Below are 17,063 nucleotides of genomic sequence, written 5' to 3'. Positions count from 1 at the left end.
CAAACAGAAAATCCCAACTTAGGGAGTCATAAGCTTGAGTAATGTCCAATTTGAGACCTACATTGCCACCTCTTCTTTGATATTCAATTCATTTATCAACTTTGAAGCAAGAACTATTTTCTCATGAATATTTCTTCCTTTTATGAAAGCACCTTGCTGTATTGAGATCATCCTCCTAAGCACTGCACTAATTCTTGAAGTTATAATTCTTGTAATGATCTTGAAGTTAAAATTTCCTAACCCAATTGGTCTAAAATGATCAGCTTTCTTAACACCTTGATCCTTAGGGAGTAAAAATAAAAAAATTGAATTCCAACCTTTAGGTATAAATCTGCATCTCCAACAATATTGTATTGCTTTTACTAATTCATCTCCAATGATTTCCCATGCATATCTGTAAAAACAACTTGGATATCCATCAGGACCAGGAGCACTATTAGCATCCATTGCAAACACTGCTTCTTTTATCTCATATGAAGATGGAATATCATCCAAGAATTCATTATCTTCCTCATTCAACACTTTAGGAATAACTTCAAAAATATGTTCTGCAAACTCCACACTTCTTGCCTCAAATTTCTTTTCATAATGTGCAACCAGTTACTAATGTACCATTTTCATTTTCCAATTCACAAATGTTATTTTGAGTCTTCTATATTCTCATACAAGTATGGAAAAAAGCAGTATTGGCACCACCTTATTTCACCCACTTTAGTCTTGATTTAGCTCTCATCAACTCATTATATTGTTTAGAAGCAATTTCTTGTTTACCCCTTGCAGTCACCAGGTTATTTAATAGTTATATATTTTCAGGATCTGCATCAGACAACATTGTTGAAGATAAAACTTCCTCATCAGCTTGCTTCACTTTAACTCTCAAATCACCAAAAACCTCCCAATTCCAGATTTTAAGAATATGTTTCAGTCTTTTAAGTTTACTCATGAAAACAAATGCAGGATTTCCATAACATTCCTCTGCCCATGACTCTGCAATTACATTTAGAAAATTAGGATATGAAGTTCATACAGATTGATACCTGAAAGGAATATTTCTTGGTTTTTCTAATTGAGTAACACCCCCCCAGTAATGCACCCTGATCAGAAGTTCCTCTAGCTTCAACTTTATAAAACCAACCTTCATAAATTCTAACCATTCTGTATTGTAGAAAACCTTATCTCGATGACAAAGAATTCTCTTCTTGCCAGCTCTGTTGTTGCACCAAGAGTATTTAATACCCGATCTTGATGCTTGTAAGAGTCTGCATGATTCCAGGCAATTTCTAAAATCATTCATGGCTACCAATAAAGGTTTTCTTCCTCCAATATTTTCTTCAGCACTCAACACTACATTGAAATCACCAATTACCATCCATGGTAACTTCATGTCACTAATATCTATTAATTCCTCCCACAATTCTCTCCTATCAATTGTAAGACATGCAACATGAATTCCAGTTACTAAAACTTCACCAAATTTAACAGTTATAACTTGTCTAGTGGATGAAACTACAGTTGGTTTAGGCAAAGAGATATGCCAGAATAACCAAATATTACCCTTAGCTTGTTCACTAGAATTGTGAATGATCATCTGACACATTCTAGGAAGCTTCAATCTCTACAAACATTTTTTGATGCTTTTATTTTAGGCTCAGCAACCTAGAACAAAGAAGGATTAAAAGTGTTAACTAAACTTCTTAGTTTGTCTTTGGCTTGAATCCTCTTCAAACCTCCGACATTCCAATATGCTACGCTTATTAATCACTTTAGAAAAATTTGTATCTTGTTTTTCAGCTACCTCTACCAGAGCTTGAAATTTACTGGGAGAAGCAAAAACTTTTGTAGAGACAGAATTAGAAGTATTGTTCCTGAGTTTCTTATTATTACCTGCAACTTCCTTCCATCCTTCCAATGATGCTCCACCAGGATTAATGTTTGACAAAACTTGAGCAGATAAAACTTCAGATGATGTAATGTTAGTGATTTCAGGGTTAACCAAAGGAACCAATTCTGAAACACTACTAGTGCCACAATTACCCAAATCAATTAATTTTCCAACAGATAATGCAGGAAATTCAATAGGTGATTCTATTATACCAGTAAAACTATTATCCTTACTCGCTGGAGTGATACTAGTAGAATGAAGTAAATGAATAACATCCACCTTTTCACTTAATTCATCATTAATGACCATTGATGAGCTCCCATTCTTGTCCACTTTTGTAGGCTCACAATTATCAAATCCACCAGAATTATGAACTGAAACTTTCTTGGGGGTGTATCTCCATTGAGGTTTTTGATTAATGTGTTGTTGACCACCATTAACTTGAGTCTTCCTTGCTACTCTGCATTCTGTCACCAAATGACCCACAATCTTGCAATGACTATAGAACTTAGGCATTCTATATATTCTAATTTCTTGCTCAAACTTACAATATTTTGATTCAACCACTACCTTATTAGGGATGACATTTGATAAATCAATCTCCACCAAAATACTAGCATAATATCCAATTTCCTGTTTCAGAGTTGTAGAATCAAGATGGATTGGTCTACCAATTGCACTACCCATTGACATAAGAATATCTTCCTTCCAATATTCAATACTCAATCCTGGAAATAACAGCCATACAAAAGCACTAGAAGATTTTTGTTGTTCAGGCTTAAAATCACGTTCCCAGAATCTCAACTTCACATATTGTGACTCAACCTCCCAGAATCCCTCATAAACAAACTTCATATCATCTTTATTCTCTAATTTGATGATAAAGAAACCTTTTCCAATAGAAATAAATTGACATTTACCTGTAAGAGTCCATTGTTTTCTCAAACTTGCTTCAGCAACAAACATCTTCAATTTGACTAAATCCAATCTTCCAATCAAACATATATCCATTCGTTCACACTCTCATCAATAACCTCATCAGGGATAAAAACTGATGGATTAAGATTCATTGGAACAAAATTATTTTCAGATATAAATTTATTTAAAATCTCAAATTCCGATTTATAATTTGAGAGTTCCGCCATTGAAATTTAGTTTTTAGACACATTAATGATCACACCTGAAGAAAATGACGATGAATTATTACAACTAACACCTGAATGAATGAAACCACCTGAATTGATGATGACGAAACACAGAAAACAAGAAAAATTTTCAAGAAAAATTTCTCTGATTTGATCGCCGAGTTGCAGTGTGCGACTCAGACTGATCCTCCCGCTCCTTCGTTTATATTCTCATAGAAGTGTACAAGATACAATTGAAGCAAAATCGATTTTGATTCACTCGAATCATTTCATGAACATTATAGCCACGGTTTGCAAAAGATTGCATTCATTATAATATAAATGTATTAGTTCATGAACAAACTGATTTTAGAACATAACCTACTTAAGTATGCAAACGGGTACGCATACCTAAGTAGCCAGACTGAGTTTGGTTAGCCAGTACGCGTACGGGCACGCATACCATTTTACTCTTCCAAACTCCAACAGAAATTCATGGAACTTGAACTTCCGCCAGTAGGCGTACGGGTACGCATACTTAGTTCCCGGACTTCTAACAACCAAAGAGTACGCGTACGGGTACGCATACCATGGTTCCCGGTTTTGGACTTTACACAAATGTGAATACACACAATGTTTATATCCAATAATGGTTACATGTTATAAACCCTCATTTCAATCATTGAAACATTCTTAGAAGACGACAATAGCTGTCTCACACAAACTATTAGCTTCAAAGCAATTTTCAAGTGATCGAATGATCAATACGAAACATTCCGAGTCTACATCAAATGATTATCTCACACAAATCATGTAAGATCTTACAAGAAGATTTTCACATGATCATCTTTTGACTTTCGTCAAGAATAAAAGATGAACTTGGTTAAAGAGAAAGATTACCAACACATATTTCGAGAAATAGATAAGCGAGATAAATTCGGCTCGAAATATCAAATGTGTATAGTTGAAGTCTATATAGCAATACGACTTTTTGTCTCAAATAGGAGACAGAGTAGATAAACTTTTGAGTTATAGATGAGTTCAAGTCTTCACATAACTTTTGTTGATGAAGTTCCACAAGTTCCCTTGAGTAGTTCTACGTCTTCATTTGATAAACGTCGTGAAGTCTAAAGTTCAACTACACTTACTATCCTAATCCGAGACTTAGCTATAAGTATACTAGAAATCAAGACTTATAGTTTTGGCAACTAAACTTGACAAACAAGCTTGAGATAGCAACGTTTGCGAGTTCGATCGAGCAGTGCTCTAACATCAATTCTGAATCAGAATTTCTGATTTTGTTACGTTAAATTTATCGGATATCGAATAATGTTCCGATAATTTCCGTTAAAAAACCTAACAACTGCACCACCATCTTCACTGAGTGCCAGTGCCATCTCAGTTCATCAAAACCACCATTTCATAGAACTGCAGCTGCAATCAGCAACAACAATACCACATAACCATTCATCTCACATCACCAGACCCATTTGAATCATCCTTGCTACTAATCAACCACAACAGCAGAACCATCCCTCTGTAAAATTGATCCACATTTGATTCCAACACAAACTCATCCATCTAATTTATTGACTTTTTTTAGCTCAATTTCTTGTTGTAAAATCAAATTGGATACAAACCCATCCTTAATTTCTTGTCAACCTTGTCATATATTCATCATCAATCTTTGAAACCTATATGAACATCAGAAACAACAACTTCTTCTTCTTCCTTCATTCAAAATCAATACCAATAATTGAAAATCTGTGTTCTCGCATCCAAAATCAAACCACCCTCTTCACTAAATAAAACTAAACTCTTCATCAAATTATAATTGTATAAATCAATTCTGAAACCCTAAATTAAATTTCAAAATCAAAACTGAACCCGCAAAAGAAATCTTAGAAAAGAGATGAGGAAATGATGTTGGTAACTAAGAGTCTTGGAAGAACTAATAAGCAAAATAATAAGATTTAGAAGAGATAAGGATAAGAAGACATGAATGAATACTGGATAGGTAAGGTTTTTTCTTAGATTCTATCGATGTGAATGAAAATATGGGTGGACTAAAGGCTAAAAGCATGAACGGGTATGTATATTATCGGTATTTGAACTTATCATAACGGAAACTGTTCCAACCGGTTCCATTATGATAACTAAAAAAATTCCGAAAATTTTTTGGTTCCGATATCCGATAGTTGTTATGTCGGAAAAATCCTATCGGATTCCGGATTACCGGAAACTGAATCGGATATAAGAACCCCATTGATAGCCCTAATAGAAATCATAATCGAAGTTCGAGACAAAGGAAAAGAAAAGAGACAAAGCGCTTTCAGAAGGCTCAATCGTGGGCCTATAAGGAAATGAAGGAGTTTTCTTATCCTTATCTCTCAATATCAATATCAAAGAAAAGAGACAAAGAGAAAAGAGACTCGAAAGGTCCCTTCCCTCAATATCAAGGAAAAGAAAAGAGACAAAGCGACTCGAAAGGTCCCTTTCCTCAATATCAAGATTGGGTCGAAGAGGCCAGATCTTGAATAAAATATGATGATTGGGTCAACCAGATCAGGCCCGATCAGAAGTGAATAGAAAATTGAAAATATACATGGCTGCGGAAATCATTGGAATCATTTTACCACTTCTACTAGGAGTCGCCTTTTTAGTGCTATATGAACGGAAAGTCATTGTTAGAGCATAGCTCGGTCAACCTCGCATGCGTTTCTATCTCAAGCATGTTTGTCAATGTTAGTGATCAAAACTATGAGTCTTGATTTCTAGCCTACATAGCCAAGTCTCGGACTAGGATAGAAAAGTGTAGTTGAGCTGAAGGACTTCATGTCGATTCATCATACAACGACGAAGATCTATACAAGGAACCGTGGAATTTCATCAACAAAAAGGTATGTGGAGACTTGAACTTATCTATCACTCAAAAGTATATCTATTCTATCTCCTACTTCTTATGAGACAAAATTCGTATGCTATATAGATTAGATCATATACATTTGATATTTCGAGTCGAGTATATCTCGCCTATCTCTATCTCGAAATCATGTGTTGGTAAATCATTTCGCTTTGATCAATTTTATCTTCACCTAGTGACGAAAGTCATGAAAAGTTTCAATCACTTTGAGAATTGCCCTGACGTGAATCGTTCTGTGATAACGGATACATAGCGTCCTCTGATAATGTCTCAATGATTGAAATGAGAGTTTAGATTACATAACCATGTATTCCTTGAACCGAAGTTTTCGAACTTTGTTGATCAAGAGAAATCGGGAGGATTGTGGAATTAGCTTGCCAAGCCCGCGAACTGTCGGAAGTTCTCGACCGAGAATTTCTGCTGGATTTTCCAAAACTCGTTTGTGTGCTAAGTCCGCGAACTGGCGGAAGTTCTCTTTCCGAGAATTTCTGCTGAGTTTGGAAAACTCAACCGATTAACTTAAGTCCGCGAACTTGTTTGTGAACTTAAGAGGTTATGATATAAAAATGTGCTCTGAACATAAAACATTAATTTACTAAGGAATGCTTTATGCAAACCGTGGTTATAATGTTCATGAGCCGATTCAATCGAATCGAATTATTTTTGTTTCAATAGTGTCTTGTGTAGTTACATAAGATCTCATAGCAATTGAACAACTCTTATCTAGTTCATTTGAGTCAATTGAACTAGTTATGGTGAAGAAGAACAAGGTTAATATGAAATGCTCATATGGTTAACCTTTTGGGTTACTATGTTGAACCAACATACACGTACACATTTGGGCATGGTTTTCACGAACCCAGAAAACTTCTACCCAAGTGTGTGTGTGACAAGCTAAGTTTTCGATCTAACGATTGAGAAATATTAGCTTGAATCTAATCAGGTTTTCATTTAACGGTGAATAAGGATTGCTTTGTAACTAAGGCAAAACCCTGATTTGAAGGCTATATAAAGGAGACATCTAGCATTGTGCAAAACTAATCCCCACATGTCTGTGTGATACTAGTGGGCCCGCTAGAGTAGACCTCCATTAACCTTTGATTTTCTTCTCTAAAATCAGGTTAACGACTTAAAGACTTCATTGGGATTGTGAATCCAGACCGATACTACTTTATCGTAGTTGTGTGATCTGATCTTGCATCTTCTATCGTACGAGTACAATCGATTGATTGGCTTGAGATCGTGAGAGTTCTCCGATAAGCAAGATAAAGAAGTCACAAACATCTTCGTCTCACTATTTGTGATTCCTCGAAAATCCGCTTGTGTAGTCAGAAAGGATTGTATAGAGGTGATTGATTAATCTAGGATGTTCTTAGGGAATATAAGACCGGATTATCAATTGGTTCCTGTTCACCTTGATTTTTATATCTTAAGACGAAACAAAACCTAGGGTTATCTGTGGGAGACAGATTTATCCTTTGATAGACATTTCTGTGTAAGACAGATCTGTTGATTATCAAGTCTGTGATTTTGGGTTGCAACAACTCTTGGTTGTGGGTGAGATCAGCTAAGGGAATCAAGTGCGTAGTATCCTGCTGGGATCAGAGGCGCAGGAGTACAACTGTACCTTGAATTGGTGGGAGACTGATTGGGGTTCAACTATAGTCCAATCTGAAGTTAGCTTGGAGTAGGCTGGTGTCTGTAGCGGCTTAATATAGTGTGTATTCAATCTGGACTAGGTTCCGGGGTTTTTCTGCATTTGCGGTTTCCTTGTTAACAAAATTTTTGATGTCTGTGTTATTTCTCTTCCGCGTTATATTTTATATAATTGAAATAATACAGGTTGTGCGTTCGTGATCATCAATTGGAAATCCAACCTTTGGTTGGTGATTGATATTGATTGATCCTTGGACATTGGTCTTTGGTACCGTCCAAGTTATTCCTTGTATTTGATAAAGACTCGCTATTGTTTTTAGCTTGAGTAAAAATCAAATCAAGAGAGATATATTAACTCCTTGAGATACTTTTATCTGGATTGAGTCTGACTGTCTAGTTGATTCTCTAGTAAAGTATTTCGGAGTTAGTCCATACAGATTGCTAACCGAATTATTGGGTGGTGTTGTTAGACCCCCGCTTTTTCAATTGTATCAGATAGGGCTGTCAATGGGTACCCATTACCCGGGTCCGGAACCGGATCCGATGGATTTGGGTCCGGTTCCGTGTCCTTAAATTGGACCCATTAACCACTTAGGACCCGGTGGGTAATTACCCGTATATACCCGTTTATGAACGGGTCCATCCGGATCCTACCCGTCGGGTACCCGCGGGTATTCGGGTATTTCATAATGGCTAATTCTGTAAAAGTCCCATCGAAAATTAGGTCATATATTAAGGATGAGAAGTTCTCACCACCCATTTCAGCCGATCTACTTTCTTCTCCTGCAACTACTTCTACACACTGGAAATCATTTGTTTCTCAAATTCTTTCACTGAAAGAAAGGTATGATATGCTACTCTACAAATTCTTAAAGCGATGCGCGTGATTTTTGTTGAATCGATTTTAGAGGCTTTTAAATCCTCTTGAATCTGTTACAGTATGATTTTAGAAGAGATTCCAATTAAAAAAAAGATTTTAGAAGAGAATGTTAAGAAATGTTAGGAAAATAACATCTAAAATATTATTGATTCCAATAATGGGTGGTGATAAGGTTAATCAGTGGGTATATTTCAATTTATCAATTTTAATCAGTGGGTATCTTTCAATTTATCAATTTTAATCAGTATTTGGTGTGCTCAATTTCTCTAAATTCAATAATTGAACTTATGGCTGTAATTGTTGCTGCTAGTGAAGTTAGATTTGTGGGTAGAGTTGTCAAACATGCCGGCCTAGATTTATTGATGTGTCTAGTTATTATACTATTTTTTATCTAGTAATTGTCTAGTTGAAATGAATCGCTCATCTCTTATTAGTCTACTGTTTAATTTCTTTCATTTTGTATCAAAAATTTTTTCCTTGTTCTTGATGATTTCTCTTGCACAGACAAGGCAAACTTATTATGCTTGAATGGGTATCCCTGTAATCTCAATGATATGTGAACTCTATGGTTGTTTTTGTGAGAAATCAATGAGGGAAAGAAAGGGTTTTGTTCTGATTTCTTTTCTTTTCACACTCTTGTTATTTATTCAGAGACACTCCTTTGCTTGTAGGAGAGGGGAGGAGTGTTATTATGGGAGAGTATGAAAGAGTGGTTTGTTTGATCAGAGAAAGTCAGTGATGAGAGTGATTTTTGAGTCTGAGTGAAGTGGGAAATGAATGAAAAAAGAAAGAGTATGTATGGGGGTCCAAAGTAGAAAATGAACAAAGAGTCAGTGAGACTAAAAGCGAGTGTGAGAGAGAGAATACAAGGAAAGTCAGTAATACGGCTTTTTTACTGTAAATGCCCATGAGGCCGTGACACGCCCCATACCCACTTGATTGTTTGCTTATTTGGGATTTTCAGAGCTCGAAGGTTGGGTGTTTTCAGTAGCTTGCAGCAAACATGCACAAGAGCAAGTCTTCTACTGCCATTTTGACAATTAAGTCATAAACTACTAATTCCTTGTGTGTGGTTGATGCGTATGCTGTTTATGCGTATATGCTTAGAACATTTGTCTTTTCCTTACTGTATATGCTTGTTAAATTTATTATCGTTTATATTTTATGACACCTGATAGGCTGATACAGATGCTTGTTGGTTTTTCCTTGCAGAGGCAACATGAAAATTCAAACAGGAAGTAGTGTTGGTGATCATTGTGTTACTGTAAAGAAGACTAAAGTTACCGTTTCGAAATCCCCGTGTATGCCGCCTCCTAAAGCTGTCGTTTCGAAGGTTGCAAACAAGAGTAAAGTTATAAAATCAGCAGAGCCGAAAGAAGTAGAAACTGTAGCCAGCGAGTCAAGTGATTCTGGTGATTCTGATCATATAGAAGCGCCAACAATAGATGTGGTTCCGTCACCTACACGTAAACGCAAAAGAACCTCAAAGTATTGGGCTGAATTTCAGGAGGTATTGATAAAAGGGAAAACACACGGAGAATGCAAGCACTGCAAGAGAAATATTGGTGCGGAGAGCAAAAATTGGACAAGCAGTTTGAGGAAACATCTAAATAGTTGTATGGCGTACAAAGGAGCACAACAACAAATTAACCAAATGTTCTTGAAAGCTAGTGAAACACAAGATAGGTCAGTAGCTGCTTACAACTTTAAGTTTAACCAAGAAGTAACTCGTGATTGTATTGCAAGAATGATTATCTTTCATGAACTCCCTTTCTCATTTGTAGAGTACATTGGTTTTAGAAGGGTGCTGACTTCATTACAACCCAATATTAAACTTGTGAAGCGGAACACTACAAAGTCAGACTGCATAAAGATTTATCAAATGGAAAAGAAGCATTTGTATGAGAATTTTAGTAAGGTACAGAGTTGCATAAGCCTTACTACTGATATGTGGACTTGTACCACTCAGAATAGAGGTTATATGGCTTTGACAGCTCACTATTTTGATGAAGAATGGAAGATTCAGAAGAGAATTTTATCTTTTAACGCTGTGGATGGGAAACACACTGGAGTTAACATTGCAAATGTACTGATGGAGCAGTTGTGCAAGTGGAATATAGATAGGAAGATAGCTTCAATTACGTTGGATAATGCTTCAACTAACAAAGTTGTGGTAAGTGAACTTCTTGCTCAGCTAAAACCAGATAATGGATTACTTTTGGATAGGGAATTATTCCATGTTCGATGTTCTGCTCATGTAGTTTCCATTATTGTTGATCATGGGATGCTGCAAATTAAAGAAGAAATACAGAAAATTAGAAATTCAGTGAAATTTATTAGAGGTTCACCACAAAGACAACAAAACTTTAAAGAAGTTTGCTTGCAAGTCAATGCTCCTGATAAAAAGTTGATTCAAGACGTTGATAAAAGGTGGATATCTACATATTTGATGCTTGAAACAACACTTCTATTTCGGGAAGCATTTAACTGGTTCGGGAAGATTGAACCTGATTTTATTAATGTTGCTCCAACGAGTGAAGACTGGAAGAATGCAAGTAGTATTTCAATTTGCTTGAAGTTCTTTTATGAAGTCACCATTCTCTTTTCAGGTACGTCATACGTGACAGTTAATCGTTATATTGATACTGCTTGTTCTTTGTATTTAGAACTTCGTGAGTGGTGTGATTCCGATGATGCATTAATCTCAAAAATGGCAGTGAATATGATGAAAAAGTTTGAAAGATATTGGAAACTTACTAGTAAAACATTTGCAATAGCTTCCATTTTAGATCCTCGGTTTAAAATGAAATTATTGGGTTACTATTTCCCATTAATATATCCTGGTAACAACGAGGAGAAGAAGTTAGAAGTTATGGAAGTCTTGAAAAGATTGTATAATGAATATGCAACACGTTATGCTTCTTCAGCTCATGTATACTCAACAAACATTTCTACAAATCAAGTGAACATGGAAGATTCAGTTGGTAGTAGTGGTAGTACTTCATCTTCTCAAAGTTCTTTTACTTCTAAGAGGAAAGGTTTGACGGTATTTCTGGAAGAAAGTTCACAACATGACGTTGTTCGCACAGATCTAGAGCAATACCTATCAGCTGATGTTCACCCTATTAGAAAAGGAAGTGGTATTGATCTGAATGATTCTGGTTTTGATGTTTTGGGGTGGTGGAAATTTCATGGACCAATGTATCCAATTGTAGCAGTGATAGCTCGTGATATATTAGCATCTCCTGCGTCATCGGTGGCTTCTGAATCTGTTTTCAGCACCAGTGGTAGAGTTGTAGATAAATTTCGTTCTTCAATGCTTCCAGAAACAATTGAAGCTCTGATATGCACACAAGATTGGATAAGAAGTACGCTGAAGAGTAAGTAACATATTCAATTCATGTTTGCTATTATATCAATTTTAGTTAGTGATTCATTTACTATGGTTCTTGTACGTCAACTAACTATTTTATTGTGTTATATGAGGGATTTGGGTTAGGTAGTACTTCACTTCAGACTCTTTTGGAGGCAATGAAGGAGCTCGAGTCAGACGATGATGATGCAACATCGCACATTGTCTAACTAACTAACTATCAATTTAAGGTAAAATAACCAGCTAACCTTGGAATGCACAAATTTGTATTTCCTTAAACTTTGTCGAAATGTGATTAGTACAGTATAAGGAAATACGTTCGTAAGAAAGTTTGACCTGTGTCTGTCTATACAATATTTGTCGTTCAACGGTGAACTTTGAATTTCTTTTTATATTCTTGTCTATATATTTGTTTTGAAGACTTATACCTGTATAATTAGTACAGTATAAATCTACATATTGGAATATTTGTTGGATTAGGAAAGCGGGCGACAAAAAGTGGTTTCACGATTATAGTAAGTATGCCAGTATAGTGAAAATGTTGCAGTTTACTTTGTTAATGCAAGCGGTAAAAGTCATTAATACTATCAAACTGTAGTACTAACTGTTGCACTCACTCCAGCATGGTTGATTCATTCTTTGGAACAAAATTTATGTTATTTTGCGGTTGCAATTAAAACGCACATACAACATGTTACTGGGAATTTTAATGTTTGCTTGTGGTCCTGGGCGTAGCTAGCTGTATATTTGGTGAATGCAATCACGGAAGAAACTCTTGCTTCATCACAGGCAAGGTATTTGATTGTGATATGGTTACTTGTACACGTTATTTGGTTGAAGATGCAAGATTTGCACTTTTTTACTCGTAGCACATTGTCTTTAAGTAATGTATTTCCTTAAACTTGGTAGAGAATGTGGTAGTGATAATAATTTTGAGGTGGTTTCTGAATTGGGAAAAATTGGGAATATTATTAACTGTTTTTGTTTCTCTTGCAGAAACAATTGGAAATATGATGGTGAAATCTTTAGTGAACTGGTTGGAACTTCTTTTTGGTATATATAGGCATAGCCAAAGAACATGCGAAGTGCGAACTACATCCTTCTTTTTTGTATATCTACTTGTGAAGGAAACGCATTTATCTTTTGGGGCTTCTACACTTTATAGAATGATATGTCTTTCAACTTCTGTGGTTATAATATGACATACTATATAGCCATTAGGGCTGGCGTTACTTGTAGTTATCGGCTAAAAAAATGTCTGCCAACTTTTGTATTTAATATTTATCATATATAATGGCAGATTCTTACTTATAGCTAGGAAAGTAACTTTGATTTTCCTAATCTAAGGATTCTAAGCTCAAGTTTACTCTACTTCTGTATGTATGTTAAAGATGGTCACTTTTCAGGTGTTGAATAATCCTTTTTCAGTACTCAGGAGACATAAAATTGGGAAGTCATATAAGTTTGCTTTTTTACCCGATGGGTACCCAGACCCGGTGATTACCCGTGACCTTTACTGGGTCCGGTTCTGGGCCAACACATTATGGAACCGGCCCCGGAACCGTTAGGACCCGGAACCGACGCTGATATGTCGGGTCCGGTTCTGGGCCATGTACTACCCAGGAGAACCCGGACCCGTTGACAACCCTAGTATCAGAGCAGGCAAACACGTTTAGGACCTAACAAGTCCGTGTTTGTAGCGATCTGACTCTATGGACAGAGGTGCTATCTCTATTAACGTACCACCAGTCTTCGATGGCTCCAATTACTTATGATGGAAAATTTCTATGCGAGATTTTCTTCAATCGCGTGATTTTCAATCATGGGTATATGTGGTGAATGGTTATGATGCGCCTGTTGTTGCAGATGGAGACGGAACTGTTCCCAATAATATTGGTGAATATAATGCTGCCGAGATTCTTGCTGCAAAGCAGAATTCTAAAGGGTTAAATGTTATCATTCATGCCATTGCCCCAAGTCTTCAACACCGTATGTCTAATTGCACTAGGTCTAAAGATGCTAGGGATATCTTAGAAACCGTATTTGAAGGAAACTCCAGTGAAAAGGAAGCTAGGCTTCAAAACCTTAATTCCGATTGGGAGAACCTTCGTATGGCAGATGAAGAAACATTTGATGAGTTTAATCACAAAGTGTATGAAATTGTTAATGCATCTTTTGCATTGGGTAAGACTATTCCTGAAAAGGACGTTGTGATAAAAATTCTCAGATCGCTGCCATCTAGATACGAGTCTAAGAAGCATACCATCGTTGAGGGGAATAACCTCAATAATCTTTCCAGAAACACCTTGGTTTGGAAGCTAAAGATCTTTGACCATGAGCATACATCCAAAGTCGGTAAGTATGTTGCCTTTAAAGCACAGAAGAGCGCTAAATTACTTGCAAAAGGTAAAAGTGTTCATGTCTCTGAGGATGATCAGTCTGAGAATGATTTTTCAGATGAAGACCTTGACAAGTCGGTCTCCTTGATCACAAGACAGTTTAGGGATCTTCCGTTGAAGAGAAGCAAACGGTTTTCAAGAGACAAACCTAGGTCATCAGACAAACCTCACGACCGCGTACCTCCTAAAAACAGGGATGATGACGGGGCTGATGACGAGGACATGCCTCAGTTCTTTAAGTGTAAGGGTTTTGGCCATTTTGCTAAAAAATGCCCAAATCGTTGAAATTCACTGGGAACAAAGGTCTAGCTGTAACACTTGATGAAATGTCTGAAACCTATGACTCCGATGAAGATAGGAAATCAAGTGTAGGGATCCTTGGTGAAAACATCGATTTTGATACTTGTAGCAATACATATATCAACCTCAATGGGTTTGGAGAATAAGGAAACCCAATCAAGATGGAAGATTCTCTAACTGGAAACCCTGTCAGTAATGTTTCAGGATCTACTGTATGTCTAGTTACTTGCATATCTCAGATGCCTGAATACTATCCAAGTTTGATGTGCTCGTTTTGTTCGATGAAGGGACATGAACTATCAAGGTGTTACAAATACAAGCACCAAATAAGGCACGCCAGAAAACTCCAACGAAGAGCAGATCGATTAGCAAGGAAGATGAAACTTGCTCAGAAGACCGCCGAGGTATGTAGGATATTATCTTCGTCTAAGAAGTTGGTTTCCAGGGATAGAGTAAGACCATTTGAAAAGAAAGTATGGTCGAATCGTTTTGATAGACAGAAGTACGAAGATTCCTCTCTTGAGGAAAATGGTGGACAAATTGTTGTTCACCACAGCACAAATTAATTGTGTTGTTTGGAAAATCTTGTCTCATGTGCCTGTTCAAAAGAGACAAGATAATGAATGTACAGTCTTTAGAAAAGGGTGTTTTCTGTCTATCAAATAAAAGAAAGGGTTATTATCGACAATTCTACTCTTTATAGGGTTTAGAGTTGAACAACCACGAACCTGTTTATAGGTTTCGAACCCTACATTCCTTTTTCCTCCTTGATATTCTTTGTATCCCAAGACTGTTTAATGAGATTGTGAATTCCATCCACAAAAATCAGTTGGTTATAACTGTTCTCAAAGCATCGTGTCTATGGAGAGAAAAGATGTCAACATGATTGTTAAATCTTCAATCAAGGAAAAAAAAAATCTCTTGCAGCTCCATCTTTGAAAAAAAAAGGAGGAATAAAAGAAAGCCAAAGGCTGTGCCTTCTAACTCTCAGAAGTTTTCCGATGTTCTTGATGAGTTGAAGAAAGTAAAAAAATAGATTCGTGAAATAAAGTCTTTTGTGCCAAAGTCCTTAGAAATTCAGAGAGCCCTGGTACGACATAATCAGCCAAGACAGTTTGTTGATATAAACTCTTATCTTTGCGAACCGTATGTTCCAATGGCTGTTGACAACAAGGAGTTCGGGAATGATGTTGAATTTCTCAAAGGCATCGTCCCGTAGGATGTCTTCTTTTTGGATTAGTTGGAAGAATAACTAGTGCTTTGAATAGCGATGATTGTGACTACACATACCTATTTTTGTTTTCATCTTCTTAAGTTATTTTTTAGGTTTATTGGTATTAAATTCAAAAAATATTTGGAGGATGATGTTATTGCAGTATTGATCTTTATGATTTTGTGATATTGCAATTTGTTTATGGGGGATTTTTTACGTTCGTGAACTTGAAGGTCCCATATTGCGGTCAAAAGTAAAGTCGTTCATGAATTAGTATTCGTATTGATGAAAGGACGAATGGACTTTTGACAATTACAAAAGTTATGCCTATGCAATCATGTATTTGATGGAAAATAGGATAAAATCTTTTGTTTGACAAGGATAAAGTCTATTATATCGTTATGATGGAAAATAGAATAGATCCTTGTATGTTATCCACGATATTGATCTTCATTGATCCATCTTGTTATGTTTCACCGTGAAGGCTCCATTGTGTGTCTTATGTTGACCATGATATAACTAAGTCGATTATTCTTATTGGCTTGTTGGTTGTTCCATAAGATGCTATCTGTCGAGCATTAGGAACTAAATTAATCAACAAGTTTGGTTATTTAGTTTGTACTCCATAAGTTTTCTTTCTTATGTCGAGTACATGTACAGTTAAGGTTGTCATATTCTATGATGAACTTAGTCGGGGTTCCGTAAGTTCTCTTATGTTGAGACCAAAAAATTAGATTGATTACTTCGGTGATTAGTTTGGTTGTTTGTATTCCAATTAGATTAATTATAGGTTTTCTTGTAATTAATCTAGTTGAGTTTTCATATATTCCACAAATTCTTGTGTTGAGTATATGAACGGATCTAATAATCATGTTCTATTGGTTAATGTAGTCATATATTCCGTAAGGTGTTCCTTATGTTGAGCATGTGAACGATTAAGTTAGTCATCTCCGTATGATTACCTTAGTCGTAGCTCCGTAAGTTTACTTATGTTGAGCACTTTCAATTAAATTGATCACTTTTGTGGTTTGATTTAGTTGTGTTTTCAATTGAATTAATCATGGGTTTACTTGTGATTAATTTTGTTGAGATTTGGATATAGAAAATCATTCCTATGGTTTTTGGTGTCCAATTAAAAAATCCTTATTTTCTTTCGAAATTAAGGTCGCTCTTATTGTTCTTTCGGGAATGAAATCAAATGGGGGAGAGTTATTTTGAACTTGTGTTTAATGGTAATATCTTGCGGGGTGTGCGGTTGTGGAATTTTATAGGGGTTATCTTGTATCTTAAAACTCCTTGATGAATGCATTTAG

This window comes from Papaver somniferum, chromosome 3 (assembly GCF_003573695.1).
Source record: "Papaver somniferum cultivar HN1 chromosome 3, ASM357369v1, whole genome shotgun sequence".
Lineage (NCBI taxonomy): Eukaryota > Viridiplantae > Streptophyta > Magnoliopsida > Ranunculales > Papaveraceae > Papaver > Papaver somniferum.
The sequence above is the reverse complement of the archived record's forward strand: the minus strand, read 5'-3'. Positions refer to the sequence as shown.